This window comes from Colobus angolensis, unplaced genomic scaffold (assembly GCF_000951035.1).
Source record: "Colobus angolensis palliatus isolate OR3802 unplaced genomic scaffold, Cang.pa_1.0 Scaffold2, whole genome shotgun sequence".
In the NCBI taxonomy this organism is placed as follows: domain Eukaryota; kingdom Metazoa; phylum Chordata; class Mammalia; order Primates; family Cercopithecidae; genus Colobus; species Colobus angolensis.
In genome coordinates, this window is record NW_012115154.1 from 22,294,752 (window position 1) to 22,309,262 (window position 14,511).

At 41.5% G+C, this 14,511-nt stretch overlaps 1 long non-coding RNA gene across 1 annotated transcript; it reads left to right on the top strand.

The window, feature by feature from the left end:
• Nucleotides 1-832: 832 nt before the first annotated feature.
• Nucleotides 833-3,105, top strand: LOC105511362. Its single transcript, XR_001001706.1, has 3 exons — nt 833-1,082; nt 1,519-2,002; nt 2,299-3,105. It is a non-coding gene; the product is annotated as an uncharacterized LOC105511362 (long non-coding RNA).
• The last annotated feature ends 11,406 nt before the right edge of the window (nt 3,106-14,511 follow it).

The following is a 14,511-nucleotide window of genomic DNA, read 5'->3' on the forward strand; positions in this document are numbered from 1 at the left end:
GGCATGGTGGCTCATGCCTGTAATCCCAGCACTTTGGGAGGAAGAGGCGGGCAGATTACTTGAGGCCAGGAGTTTGAGACCAGCCTGGCCAACATAGTGAAACCCTGTCTCTACTGAAAATACAAAAAATTAGCCAGGCGTGGTGGCACATGCCTATGATTTCAGCTACACGGGAAGCTGAGGCAGGAGAATTGCTTGAACCTGGGAGGTGAAGGTTGCAGTGAGCCAAGATCGTGCCACTGCACTCCAGCCTGGGCGACAGAGTAAGACTCTGTCTCAAAATAAATAAATAAGTAAATAAAAATGAAAAAAAAAAACCATACAGATTTCAGAGTAAGCATATCATACACAAGAAATTACTTTATCCATCTAATCCCTTTTGATTTTTAGAAAAATATGCTCAGAGAATATGCACTTTTCTTAGAATAGTCTGCAAAAATTTAAGAAGATAAGAATTTTCTTTCAGAAGGCATTATACAGTCTATATATTTTAAAATAGAATATATATCTATAGCACAGGTACACGATTTTGAGCAAATCATGTTACCTCTCTTGACCTTGCTTCTTCTGTAATGGATACTCTGATTACATGTTATCCAAGTTCTCTTTGGCTTTTACGATTGTTTAATTCTACTACTTTAATGCCACTTTCTTTACCCAGCAATAATTTTAATTGGTGTAATCGTAAGAAAAAAATGAGAAAAAAAGAAAATCTCGTTGGTTTCGGAGTCTACTCTGTGACAGGCCCTGAGCCTGTGTATATCTTATTAGTAATCTTAGCACCTGTTAACATTTGTGTAGGGAGTGTTTCGTTTTACCTATTCTATCGATAAATAGCCTGATATTTAAAGAACAGAGATATTTACTAATTTCTCTAAAGTTACTGGAGGCAGGATTTAAACATAGGAATGTCTGGCTTCAAAACCAAAATTATTTTCCTGGGTCATTGGAATCCCCCATCTACCAATACTCTAGTGCCCACCCTCTCTTTGTGGAGTCGGTATATACTTTAACTTTGTATAGCAAGCCATGCTTTAAAGCAGCCTCACAATTTGAGTCCCACTACCCCTTAAAATTGGAAGGCAATTCTTATTTTGTTTTGAGATTTTTTTCTTCAGTAAGGATTTTAACATCTTTGGACCTTTACATCTAATTAAGTTTTGATGAAGCTCTTTTTTTTTTTTTTTTTTTTTTTTTTTTTTCTTAAAATGTCAATTATTTTTTTTTTTTTTTTTTTTTTTTTTGACAGGAGCCTGCTCTGTTGCCCAGGCTGTAGTATCTGGACTCACTGCAACTTCTGCCTTCTAGGTTGAAGCGATTCTCCTGCCTCAGCCTCATGAGTAGCTGGAACTACAGGTGCGTCCCACCACGTCTGGCTAATTTTTTGTTTCTTTAGTAGAAACGGGGTTTCACCATGTTAGCCAGGATGGTCTTAATCTCCTGACCTCATGATCTGCCCACCTCAGCCTCCCAAAGTGCTGGGATTACAGGCATGAGCCACCGCACCCAGCCTGGAAGGCAATTCTTATTACCCACTTTTTATGAATGAGCAACTGAAGGCAATTCAGCAGCAGCTACCAAGTGGCTGAGACACAACAAGAGCCTTGTCTCCCTATTGAATGCATTTTCTGATGACATGATGCTGAACCTTGAGACTCACAGGAGATTAGGCCCATTGAGAAGTGGGAGGAAGAGGAACAGGGGAGGAGAAACCATGGCCAGAGTTCTGGGGCTAAAGGGAGGCAAGAGGGAAGGTAAAGAGTCCTCACCAAATGGTATCATGTCTGCAAGGTGCTTTTTCGGAAATTCTAGTAAGACCCAAAAGCATCTCGCCAATAAAACTAGAAACCATTTGATACATTCAAACTGGACAATTTTTGTCTTATGCAGGATGTGAGTTGACGAATGTCAAATGATAGTTTCAGATGTAAACAGCAGGGTTCCTGACCATAGCAGAAGAGCAGAGAAGGGAAGGAGCCCTTCACCTCATAAAATGTGAAAGGCGGCCGGGTGTGGTGGCTCAAGCCTGTAATCCCAGCACTTTGGGAGACAGAGACGGGTGGATCACGAGGTCAGGAGATCGAGACCATCCTGGCTAATACGGTGAAACCCCGTCTCTACTAAAAAATACAAAAAACTAGCCAGGCGAGGTGGTGGGCGCCTGTAGTCCCAGCTACTCAGGAGGCTGAGGCAGGAGAATGGTGTAAACCCGGGAAGCGGAGCTTGCAGTGAGCTGAGATCCGGCCATTCCAGCCTGGGCGACAGAGCGAGACTCCGTCTCAAAAAAAAATGTGAAAGGCATCAGTAAGTGGAGAACATCAGTGCCCATCACTGTCAAGGGATTACTCCAAGACACACAGGAATTCTTCAGGGGGCCTTTCTAATGTCTTAACATTTAATATAATTGAAGCATCTTTCTTCATGCAGTATTGCAATCCATGCAGTATGGGAACTTTATCAAACACCAGAATATGTAACAGTGGACGTGTGTTCCTATTACCAACTTTTTCAGGATCGACTCTACATGGGGATCCTCAGTAGTCTCTGCTATCAAAAATCCATAACTAGTGCTGTTTTAACATGTGTCAAGGCAAGTGTGGCTACTTGTAGAGATGAATAATTATTTGCTTATTTTTAGTGGTATGTGATCTTCAGGGTCAGAGAAAGATGGGACTTAGAGTCAGGTGTCAATTGTCAGTAACCTGCCCTTGACTTTTAGGAGGTTTCTTGTCTCCTTGAGTCTCTCTTTTACACCTAGTGAATGGGATAACAGTTTCCTTCAACCAGTTTCAAGGATCCAATCAGATGATAGATGGTAAAGTGAGCCCTGTGCTATTGGTGGCAATGTAAAATGGTGCAGCTGCTACAGAAAACTGTTCAGAGTTTCATCAAAAAATCAAAAATAGAATTACCATGTGTTCCAATAATTCCACTTCTGGGTATTTCTCCAAGAGAAGTGAAATCATGATGTCAAACAGATATCTGTACTCCTAGGTTTGCTGTAGCGCTATTCACAATAGCTGATATGTGGAGACCACCTAAATGTCCATTGACAGATGAGTGAATAAAGAAAATGAGGGACACACACACACACACACACACTCAGGAATATTAATGGGTGTTAAAAGAAGAAGGAAATACCGCCATATGCTACAACATGGATGAACCTAGAGGACATTACACTAAGTGAAATAAGCCAATTACAGAAGGACAGATATGACATGATTCCACTTAGATGAGAGTGAAATGGTGGTTGCCAGGGGGTTGAGAGAAGGGGAAGTGGGGAGTTGCTCTTCAGTGGGCCGTGGTTATAAAGTTTCAATTATTGCAAAATGAATAAATTCTAGAAATCTGTTGTATAATATTGTGAATATAGTTCATATTGAACAGTCCACTGCAAATTTTAAGATAGTAGGTCTCATGTTACCTGTTTATATCACAATAATAAAAATAACCAAAGTTTCAAGTACCCTGGCAGATGTACCTAAGAGGACTTCCTCCTCTCACCTGCCCCTCCCTCTGCTCCTCTCCCCTAAACTGTTGACATCCTCCTGGACTTTTCTCAGCCTGCCTCACAAGGACAGATTCAGAGTGGGTAAGGCTTATTTGGGGGGATTGTCATTCAAAACTGAAGGAGTACTGAGTATCAGACCCTGTCATGATCAGAGGGTGGAAACCCCTACTATTTGAGTGGATCATCAGGCAAAATGAGAAAGTATCAGGAATTGCTGTATGCCTGCCTTTTATCCTATGATTCAGAACTGTCATTCATTAAAGCTACAATTTATTTAACCTGCTTAGAAATTTCAGGAGGAAAGTCAGTGGATGAGAAATCAATAATAATGAACAATCTCCCATTCAGAAATATCATTAGAGATTATTTTTCTTTATTCCACTGGTAACAGCAAATTTAAAAGATATTGTTATAAACTCCATAGCCCAAGCTTAATAGAATTAGTAATCAAATGGGATCTTAAGATCAATAATTTTCAAATTGTTTTTTGTACTCCAGGAATTCCCAGTGTGTACTTCAAAGTGAATCTGATACTTCATTTTAAAAACAATTTGGAGTGACTTTTGTCCCTATGAAAGATGCCAAATTGATAGTTTAAAAATTGATGGGTTTAACCCAACAATGAACAGACTGCAAATAATCAGTCCATTCTTCCCTTCTGCAAGGGTCCTTGGCTCATCAAACCATCTCAAAGTCCTCATTTAACTAATTTTATTACTTAATCTACAATTTATTTTACCCCATCCACAAAATAGACCAGTACTCTGTCCTTCATTTTAAAATAGGAATAGAAGTAGCTGACACAAATTTTGTTTCAAATATGTCATTATTTTGTTTTGATATATAAATGTCAAAGATACCTCTTGGGTTCAAATGATGCCAGAAGACAGACAGATAGGCAGGCTGACAGAGAGAAATGGGAATTGGGAAAGAATCTATTTCTCTTCATTTTAGTAAGAACCTAAGATATTATCCTAAGCTTATAATTGCAGGGACAGAAGGAGAATTTGAATTAGCATGAAAAATGATTTTTAATCATGTATATGAGGGAACTTTAAGAGTTCATGGAAAAATGGACTTAAAAGATAAAATTAAAAACATAAACTTTATTTCTCAGTATAAGCTCCATCATGTTCAAAACACTTTTTAAAGCAATGATGTCAGTCATTTAGTCCATCCCTAAAGAACTGAGGGTCCTTGGAATTTAGCTATGTCAATGCAGTCTTTTTTACATTATTAATGGAAGAAAAATAGGTGCCCTTTACAGATTTTTTAAGATTAGGAAACAAAAAGAGGTCAAAAGGAGCCAAATCAGTACTGTAAGGTGAATGCCCAATGATTTTCCATTAAAACACTCACAAAATTGCAGTTGTTTGATGAGAGAAGTGAGTAGAAGCATTGTCCTGGTGGAGAAGCACTCTGTGGTGAAGATTTCTTGGGTGTTTTTTTCTGCTAAAGCTTTGGCTAACTCTCAATACACTCTCATAAGAAGACATTATAGTTCTTTGGCCCCCCAGAAAGTCAATAAGCAAAGTGCCTTGAGCATCCCAAAAAACTTGCTCTTGATTGGTCCCCTTTTGCTCTGACTGGACCACTTCCACCTCTTGGTAGCCATTGCTATGGTTGTGCTTTGTGTTCAGAATGGTACTGGTAAAGACATGTTTCCTCTCCTATGACAATTCTTTGAGAAATGCTTCAGGATCTTGATCCCATTTGTTGAAAATTTCCATTGAAAGCTCTGCTCTTGTCTGCAGCTAATCTGAGTGCAAGGTTTTGGAACCCATTGAGTGGAATGTTTATTCAACTTTAATTTTTCCATCAGAATTGTGTAAGTTGAACCAATTGAGATATCTATGGTGTTGGCTCTTGTTTCTGCTGTTAATTGTTGGTCCTCTTCAATTAGAGCATGAACAAGATGATTTTTTCCTTCACAAATTGATGTGAATGGATTGCCACTGAGGGCTTCATTTTCAGCATCATCTTGTCCCTTATTAAAACAAGTTATTTATTTGTAAACTGCTGATTTTGAGGGGCATTTCTTCCATAAATTTTTTATAAAGCATCAATGATTTCACCATTCTTCCATCCAAGCTTCACCATAAATTTGATGTTTGTTCTTGCTTCAATTTTATCAGAATTCGGGTTGCTCTGATGGAGGCTTTTTCCAAACTGACGTCTTATCTTTTTTAATGCATCAAACTAGATCCTGTTCAGACATGCTATAACAAATTAGTACAACCTTATTTGGTGCAAAATATTTTGTGAAACCCATGCATAGTTAGTTTTTATAATATGCATTTTTTCATGAACTTTTTGAAGAACCTACATGTATTTCAATAGTGGTTAATATATATTTTAAAATGTTCTAGCCTTATAAAAAGATTAGAGGAAAAAGTATTTCTGGTTTAGGAATTGAACATTATAAAGGCAAGTTAGAGTTTTCAAGATCTGAACTGGCCACCTGAGAACCAGCTACAGTATCCACATTTCCTCCTCTGCACCCTCCTCCTGATCCTCCTCCAGCCCCTCCCTCCTATCCTCTCCCCATTCTCCCACACAGATGTGGATCTGATGCTATGCACCAAGCACATGCAAAGTTCTGTGCGAAGACAAGAGGAATAAGCTATGACCCCCACCGTTAATAGGAAGCAGGTAAAGATTTGCTCTGCAAAGAATGATAATCAACAAACTATTTCTCAGTTCCAAAAAAGAAGAGATAAGCTAGACCTTGATTAGATGCAGAGAATAGTCATTAGAGTTGAGTTTCTCTTGCCTTCTTTCCCCCTGTTGCTGTGACTTCCTCATCTTTAAGGGACTGATGCAGCTTCGTTTCCACCTGGGTCTTGTGCCTTTGGATTCCAGCTAAAAGCTCCTCCCAAGCTGTGAACCTGGGTCATAGCCCATGAGAGCCACAAAGGACTTGAGCGTCTTCTGGTCCAACCACCTCATTTTACAGTTGAGGGGCTGGTGAAGGGACTTGCCCAGTGTCCCCCTGAGTTAGATGTAAGGAGTGGGGCTAGCCCAAAAGTTGTCTGAGCCTCACTCATTCCTGGTACTTCTCTCACCTCCTCACCAAAAGACAAACGCAGTGGTTTATCCAAAGGTGGCTTTGCAGATTTTCTGATTCATGTCATTTTGCCACTCAAAAACATTGACTGAATGAGCCGTGAGTACCAGGTACTGCTCTAACCTATACACTACTGTATGAAGAGTAGAATTAAAGTAAAACAAAGCCAATTATAACATAAAAGCAATCCAAACTATTCTACCTGCGAGTGCATAAAATGATAAGTATTTTTGCATTACTGTAAAGAAAAGTATTTCATGTCACCCATTCCATTCAGATCACTGTAATTGGCAATTACTTATTTTTGACATTTGTAAGACTTCTTGAAAGATAGAATTTGAATGCTGCATCTAGTGATTGATTCTTCTTGCATATGGAGCTGTTTCCTTATTTTCTACTCTGTTTTAAACTTGAATCAGGATAGAACCCTCCCACATTCTTGATGAGGTCCTCTTCACTCCTGATCTTAGGATCGCAGGTTTGATCTGGATCACCCTGACTCGTATCGTGGAAACGATGTCTTTGACGTGGATAGAGATGGCCAGCATGACCTTGGTGTGTTGTCTCTGCCTTTCCTTGTGGCATAAGAGGAGGCTGAGAAATACTGGGCTATTGTGAATGGGAAATGAGAGTTCTTCCAGGGACGCTGAGCATCACAGTTTTGGGCACTCCGTCCAAGTCGTGTGTGAGGACATCAGGAGCCTCCCTAGGAATACAAGTACTTCCTTCAGTGCATCAGGCAGGATGATTAGAACCACACTGTAGGTGTCAGGATAACTGCAGGCATGGGAGTCTGTTGCTGGGTCTTATAGCATAAAACAGGAGGTGGTCACAGCAAGTATAAGCACTGGGAGCTGTCGGCATGGAATAATATTACTGGTGCAAGGAGTGGGCTTAACATCATAACTGGGAACCCAGAAGCCAGCAAAATTCAAATCAGACAGGCAGGCAGCTTCTAACTCCCGTCTGTGTCTCTATGCCTGCAGTGAAGACTACCTGTTGACCTCTGTCCTAGAGCACTTGCCAGCCACAGGTGAGAGAGGACCTTTCAGTGACTGATTACAGCTTAAAGGCTCCAGGAAACAGCCACCACTGCAGACTTCCCCCACATGCTTCTCTGAAAGGTTGTCAGCAGTGTATTGATGATTTTCAAGTATTTGAGCATACTCATGGCCTTTGAGGTCAACCGGCTTCCTTGGAGATGGCCATTCTACTCTACCATCCAGGGAGGAACTGTCCATGGTGCTGCTTCGCATCCAGAGGACACAGGGTTGCCATGTGATAGGAGCCACCTGGGCAGGGACTTACCCTCAAACAGCCTCGTGCTTCATGGTACAGCGCTACAGGGACAAATACTTACCTTTGGGCCAGTGGAGAGCAATCAGGACTTAGGAGGGAACCTAAGAAGATAGGACAGGCTGATGGGGTGAGTGGGGTGAGGTGAGATGGCAAAGGGGCAGGTACTGAACCAAATCAGGCTATCTAACAGGTAGGCATGCTCTTCAATGAGTAGGGTACTATCCAGTCAAGTGTAGGCCAAGAAACAGCAATCAAGATTCCTTGGCCCAGAAACAGGGTGTCCCAGCAAACACAAGAGCCCAGAAGCAGGGACTCTGCAGATAGGCACACTTGGAAGCTCAGGCAGGTGGACTTTTCCTCTGGAGTGATCATCTACTGATAGCGAAATCCCAGTCACCAGGGAGGGCTTTGGTGTCAGGGTTCCAATCCCTGGAAAGTAGATATATACCATCAGAATGAGAGACTCTGTCTGGATTGGAATGGTGTTAAGGGCATCTTGATATGTTATTCCTGCTTAAGTGACTCTTACATTCCATGAGGTTGGTTGTGAATCCTGGAGGCTGTGTGTGGAGAACAAATGGCCCTGTTAGAAAGGGTGGCCACTGGGCAATCATCCCACATTCAGACCCTTTGCAGCAGGTCTCCATGTTAGCATGTTCTGTTATATTTTGAGAATACCTTTTGTCCTGCCAGGCATTTAATGGACTTCACACATCCTACCTGCAGAGCTCGCATCAGGGTAACTTTATCTGTTCCTCTAGCTATATCTGTGTTTGTATCTTGATGCTGCCAAGCATGGGGAAGGCAGGGAGAAGCCAAAAGTCAGCAGAAAACAGCTGAGATAAATGACATACAGTGCAGGAGGAATGCAGATGGAAATAGATGGCATGGGAGTTTGAAGAAGCAAGGAGCCATGAAGTGCTAAAGTCTGCAAGGGGGCTCTCAAGCTCATCTCACTATTTATATCACAGATTACTAAATTTCCTGCTTGTGTCAAACATAAGTCATTGCCAGTTGCTGTGTTTTGAAGAAAGAATCGTGCTTAAAATTATTTCACTTAGAAGCTCACGAGTGAAACTGTTGACTCTAAGGAAGAAACTGTGTAGATAGTAAGTCTTACCAGCTGTGAATTAGAGTAGTCTGTGAGAGTCGAATTCAGACATTTTCTTTTTTGAGAAAAGCTAGAATAGAAAGGGAAGCACTTCTGCTGCCAAGGTTAACAGTAGGGTGTCGTTGTAAATTCGATGTAGCTGTGAGGGAAGGGACTTCTGCAAGCTTTCATGCATTTGCTCGTTCAATAATAATCTATTCACCAGTGCAGTGACACAAAATATTTAGAGAACACAGCACCAGTGGCTAAGGAGCTTATAAGCAAATGAAATGTTAGGTGTGCTTTGTGTGGGTTAAATGGTGTCCACCCGAAATTCATACGTTAAAGTCCTAACCCCCCAGTGACTGTATTTGACTAGGGGTCTTTGCCAAGGTAATCAAGTTCAAATGAGGTCATTAGGGTGGGCCCAATCTAACATGACTGGTGTCCTTATGGAAAGAGGAAATGTGGACACAGACACCCACAGGGAGAATGCCATGTGAGATGGAGGCAGAGATCAGAATGCTGTTCTGACAAGCCAAGGGGCATCAAAGATTACCAGCACAGCCACCAAAAGCTTGGAGAAGGGCATGAGACAGATTCTCTTCTACAGCCTCAGAAGAAACCAACCCCAATGACACATTGATCTCAGACATCTTATCTCTAGAACCATGAGATGATAACTTTTCTGTTGTTTAAGGCAGCCGATCTATAGGACTTTGTTACAGCAGCCTTAGTAAGCAAACACTTTAGAAAAAGTAAAAAACGAGGCAAAGCAGAACTTGCATGCATGCACAACAGGTATGATGATGCTCATGACTACAGACAGTGAGAAAGGCTGTGGATTGGATTACTCTGGCTCAGCCTCATAGAGAAATTGAGGAGAATGTTTAACGGAGTGTGCGACTGGTCTGGGAAGAGAAAGGGTAGAAAAGGAGAATCGTATTTCTTTTTTTTTTTCTTCTTTTTTTTTTCTTTTTTTCTTTTTTATTATTATACTTTAAGTTCTAGGGTACATGTGCGTAACGTGCAGGTTTGTTACATATGTATACTTGTGCCATGTTGGTGTGCTGCACCCATCAACTTGTCAGCACCCATCAATTCATCATTTATATCAGGTATAACTCCCCAATGCAATCCCTCCCCCCTCCCCCCTCCCCATGATAGGCCCCAGTGTGTGATGTTCCCCTTCCCGAGTCCAAGTGATCTCATTGTTCAGTTCCCACCTATGAGTGAGAACATGCAGTGTTTGGTTTTCTGTTCTTGTGATAGTTTGCTAAGAATGATGGTTTCCAGCTGCATCCATGTCCCTACAAAGGATGCAAACTCATCCTTTTTTATGGCTGCATAGTATTCCATGGTGTATATGTGCCACATTTTCTTAATCCAGTCTGTCACAGATGGACATTTGGGTTGATTCCAAGTCTTTGCTATTGTGAATAGTGCCACAATAAACATACGTGTGCATGTGTCTTTGTAGTAGAATAATTTATAATCCTTTGGGTATATACCCAGTAGTGGGATGGCTGGGTCATACGGTACATCTAGTTCTAGATCCTTGAGGAATCGCCATACTGTTTTCCATAACGGTTGAACTAGTTTACAATCCCACCAACAGTGTAAAAGTGTTCCTATTTCTCCACATCCTCTCCAACACCTGTTGTTTCCTGATTTTTTAATGATGGCCATTCTAACTGGTGTGAGATGGTATCTCATTGTGGTTTTGATTTGCATTTCTCTGATGGCGAGCGATGATGAACATTTTTTCATGTGTCTGTTGGCTGTATGAATGTCTTCTTTTGAGAAATGTCTGTTCATATCCTTTCCCCACTTTGTGATGGGGTTGTTTGTTTTTTTCTTGTATATTTGTTTGAGTTCTTTGTAGATTCTGGATATTAGACAAACAAATGGAAGAACATACCATGCTCATGGATAGGAAGAATCAATATCGTGAAAATGGCCATACTGCCCATGGTTATTTATAGATTCAATGCCATCCCCATCAAGCTACCAATGAGTTTCTTCACAGAATTGGAAAAAACTGCTTTAAAGTTCATATGGAACCAAAAAAGAGCCCGCATTGCCAAGACAATCCTAAGTCAAAAGGACAAAGCTGGAGGCATCACGCTACCTGACTTCAAACTATACTACAAGGCTACAGTAACCAAAACAGCATGGTACTGGTACCAAAACAGAGATATAGACCAATGGAACAGAACAGAGCCCTCAGAAATAATACCACACATCTACAGCCATCTGATCTTTGACAAACCTGAGAGAAACAAGAAATGGGGAAAGGATTCCCTATTTAATAAATGGTGCTGGGAAAATTGGCTAGCCATAAGTAGAAAGCTGAAACTGGATCCTTTCCTTACTCCTTATACGAAGATTAATTCAAGATGGATTAGAGACTTAAATGTTAGACCTAATACCATAAAAACCCTAGAAGAAAATCTAGGTAGTACCATTCAGGACATAGGCATGGGCAAGGACTTCATGTCTAAAACACCAAAAGCAACGGCAGCAAAAGCCAAAATTGACAAATGGGATCTAATTAAACTAAAGAGCTTCTGCACAGCAAAAGAAACTACCATCAGAGTGAACAGGCGACCTACAGAATGGGAGAAAATTTTTGCAATCTACTCATCTGACAAAGAGAATCGTATTTCTTACCGTTACTATTTAGTCAGCCATGGAAAGCATATTTGGGGTGACTAGAAGATGCCAAGTATACCGCTGGGTGATGAAGCAGTGAATTAAGTTAGGACAGTGCAGTCTATGTAGTCTTCCAACAGGAAGGCAGGTTCAGGTAGAGGAAACAGCAGGAAAAAGGTGACAACTTGAAAATGAGTCTCTTCCGCATTCAGGTAGCTTTGGTGCTTTGCCCACTGGCTGTATAAGAGAATCCTGGGAAACAACCTATAAGTAGTATTTGATATCTTGGGATGTGGGAGGTGATCAGATTTCAGTGATGATAAAACACCCCCATCTCTGAGCTGGGTGTTTCCCAGAAGATTACAAGGACAATTAGCCTTTAACATCGCTCTCTATGGTTAACTTGCTGAACATTTTCCAGAAATAGCCAGCACCAACATCTCCTTCAGGACCCCAACAGCCAGGCTTTTTCTCAGTAGGCTTTGCTCCAAGCCTCTTCTTTCTGGGTTTGGATCCTACCTTTGGACTTCAGAGGCTTAGATATTATCACTTAGGGGGACAAACCTTCCAATTAAACACACACACCCAACACACACACACACACACCCAACACACACAAACACGTACACAACTCAGCACTCACACGTGAACACCCACACGCACACACACTTTCTGAAGATGAGTGTTCTCATTTATGAAATGAACTCATCTGAACTTGCCGTGAGGGTCCAACAGGTGCCGTGGCATCGTGTCTGCAGTCACAACAGGCTGGGTGGAGGTGGCCATCTCCTTTCCCTTCCAGGCCTGGTTCCCTTGGGCTGGGACTCTGCTCTTCCCACCTCACACAACCCCTGCATGGAACAGAGCCGGCCCTGGGGGGCCTGGGGTCCCCATGCCTCCCTTCAGCCACTCTTCCAAAACCTTGATAGTGGACACACAAAGGATATGACAGGGGCCACTGCATGATGGGTTTTGTTCTGTTTTGTTTTGGTGACAGCTTTATTGAGATGTAGTTTTTACCATACAATTTACCCATTGGAAGCATACAATTAAACGTTGTTTAGTTTATCCACAGAGTTGTGCAACCATCACCACAATCGATTTTAGGACATTTTTATCAACCCCAAAGGACACTGTGCCCCTTAGCAGTCACTCCACATCCCCTGTCCCGAACCCCTGGCACCCAGGCATCTGCGATCACTCTGTGGATGCACCTGTTCTGGTCAGCTCATCCACACAGTATCATATCGTGTGTGTTTTCTTCATCTGGCTTCTTCCCTGAGAATCATGTTTTCAAGGCTCATCCAGATGGTAGCCTGTGTCAGTGCTTTGTTCCTTTCTATTGTCAAGTAACTACACAGTGTTTTACAGCCCCTTTCCACCTAGGTTAGTATCACCGGTGGGCTTGGATGGATTGCGATTTGCCCAGTTTGCTGTTCCAAAAGCTAGATAATTCCTTTTTTTCTTTTTTTCCCCTTACTATACAAACCAACTGTAAGTGATAATTAAAAGTGTGAGCTTTGAATTTAAACTGCCTAGATTCAAAGTTTGTCGTGCCATTTCTTAGGTGTATTACCTGGGCAACTACTAACACTTCCTTACTTCAGTTTTCTTATCTTTATTTTATTTATTTATTTATTTTGAGACAGAGTCTCACCCTGTTGCCCAGGCTGGAGTGCGGTGGTGCAATCTTGGCTCACTGAAGCCTCCGCCTACTGAGTTTAAGAGATTCTCTTGCCTCAGTCTGCCGAGTAGCTGGGATTACATGCGTATGCCACCACTCCTGGCTAATTTTTGTATTTTTAGTAAAGACGGGGATTTCACCATGTTGGCCAGGCTGGTCTGGAACTCCTGACCTCAGGTGATCTGCCTGCCTTGGCCTCCCAAAGTGCTGGGATTACAGATGTGAGCCACCATGCCCAGCCAGTTTTCTTCTCTTTGAAATGAGATTAATAATAATAACAAACCTAATAGGAATGTTAAATTTAATAATTTAATTAGCCATTAAATCACATGAAACTATACCTGGTACATTTTAAACACCCTTAAAAGCTAAATATTATATATCATATTCTGCTTTTTAATATAAATAGGTCAAACAATATATCAGCATGCACATACAGGCATTTCATCCTTAATGTTACTTAACACTTCAATTTATTATGAACCTAAATGGCCAGAAAGCTCAGGTAAACAATTTCCCCTATAATTTTATGCAACAAAAATTAGGATTTATAACAATGATCTCAAAGTAGTTTAAATTATTAGGATAATTTCTTAGCCCCTGATGAAAGATTCTCTTCATTCTTACGAATGATCAGTGTAATTGTACTGCAAGGGAAGATATAGCCATTTATTTCTCACTAAACCGTGACCTGTGCATGGGTGAGGCAGCCCACAGTGAGCCTGCATGTTTGACCAATCCATTCCTTCTGTGGACTCATGGAAAGCCTCAGCCTATAACCAGATGTAAAGAAATCTGTAGCCATGTGTTTCCCTGACGTCGGTATTGCTGGGCCGTATTAAATTGCTTCACATCCCTGATAACCTTGCTTTCTATTGTTCTCTATGCTGTTCCACTTACACGAAAGCTCCATGGCAGAGACATTGGAAAGACCAGTAAAAAAGTAAGGAAACAGGACATTGTGTCCTGGAGGGGTTCCCCAGGGCTCCCCAGCCTAACATGGGTCTCTCCATTGCACATCCTCCCTCCACACAGCCCCACCCCATCAAAATTTCTGATCCCTGTACTCATGCCCTGTGTCTCATCCACTTTCCTCTCCATCCAAACCCACACTTAGACATTTGCAGAGTCCTTCCCATTGAGGTCTATACAACTAGTGATGGTTTAAAATATTACAACTGGGTGTGAGGGAAGGCCCATAC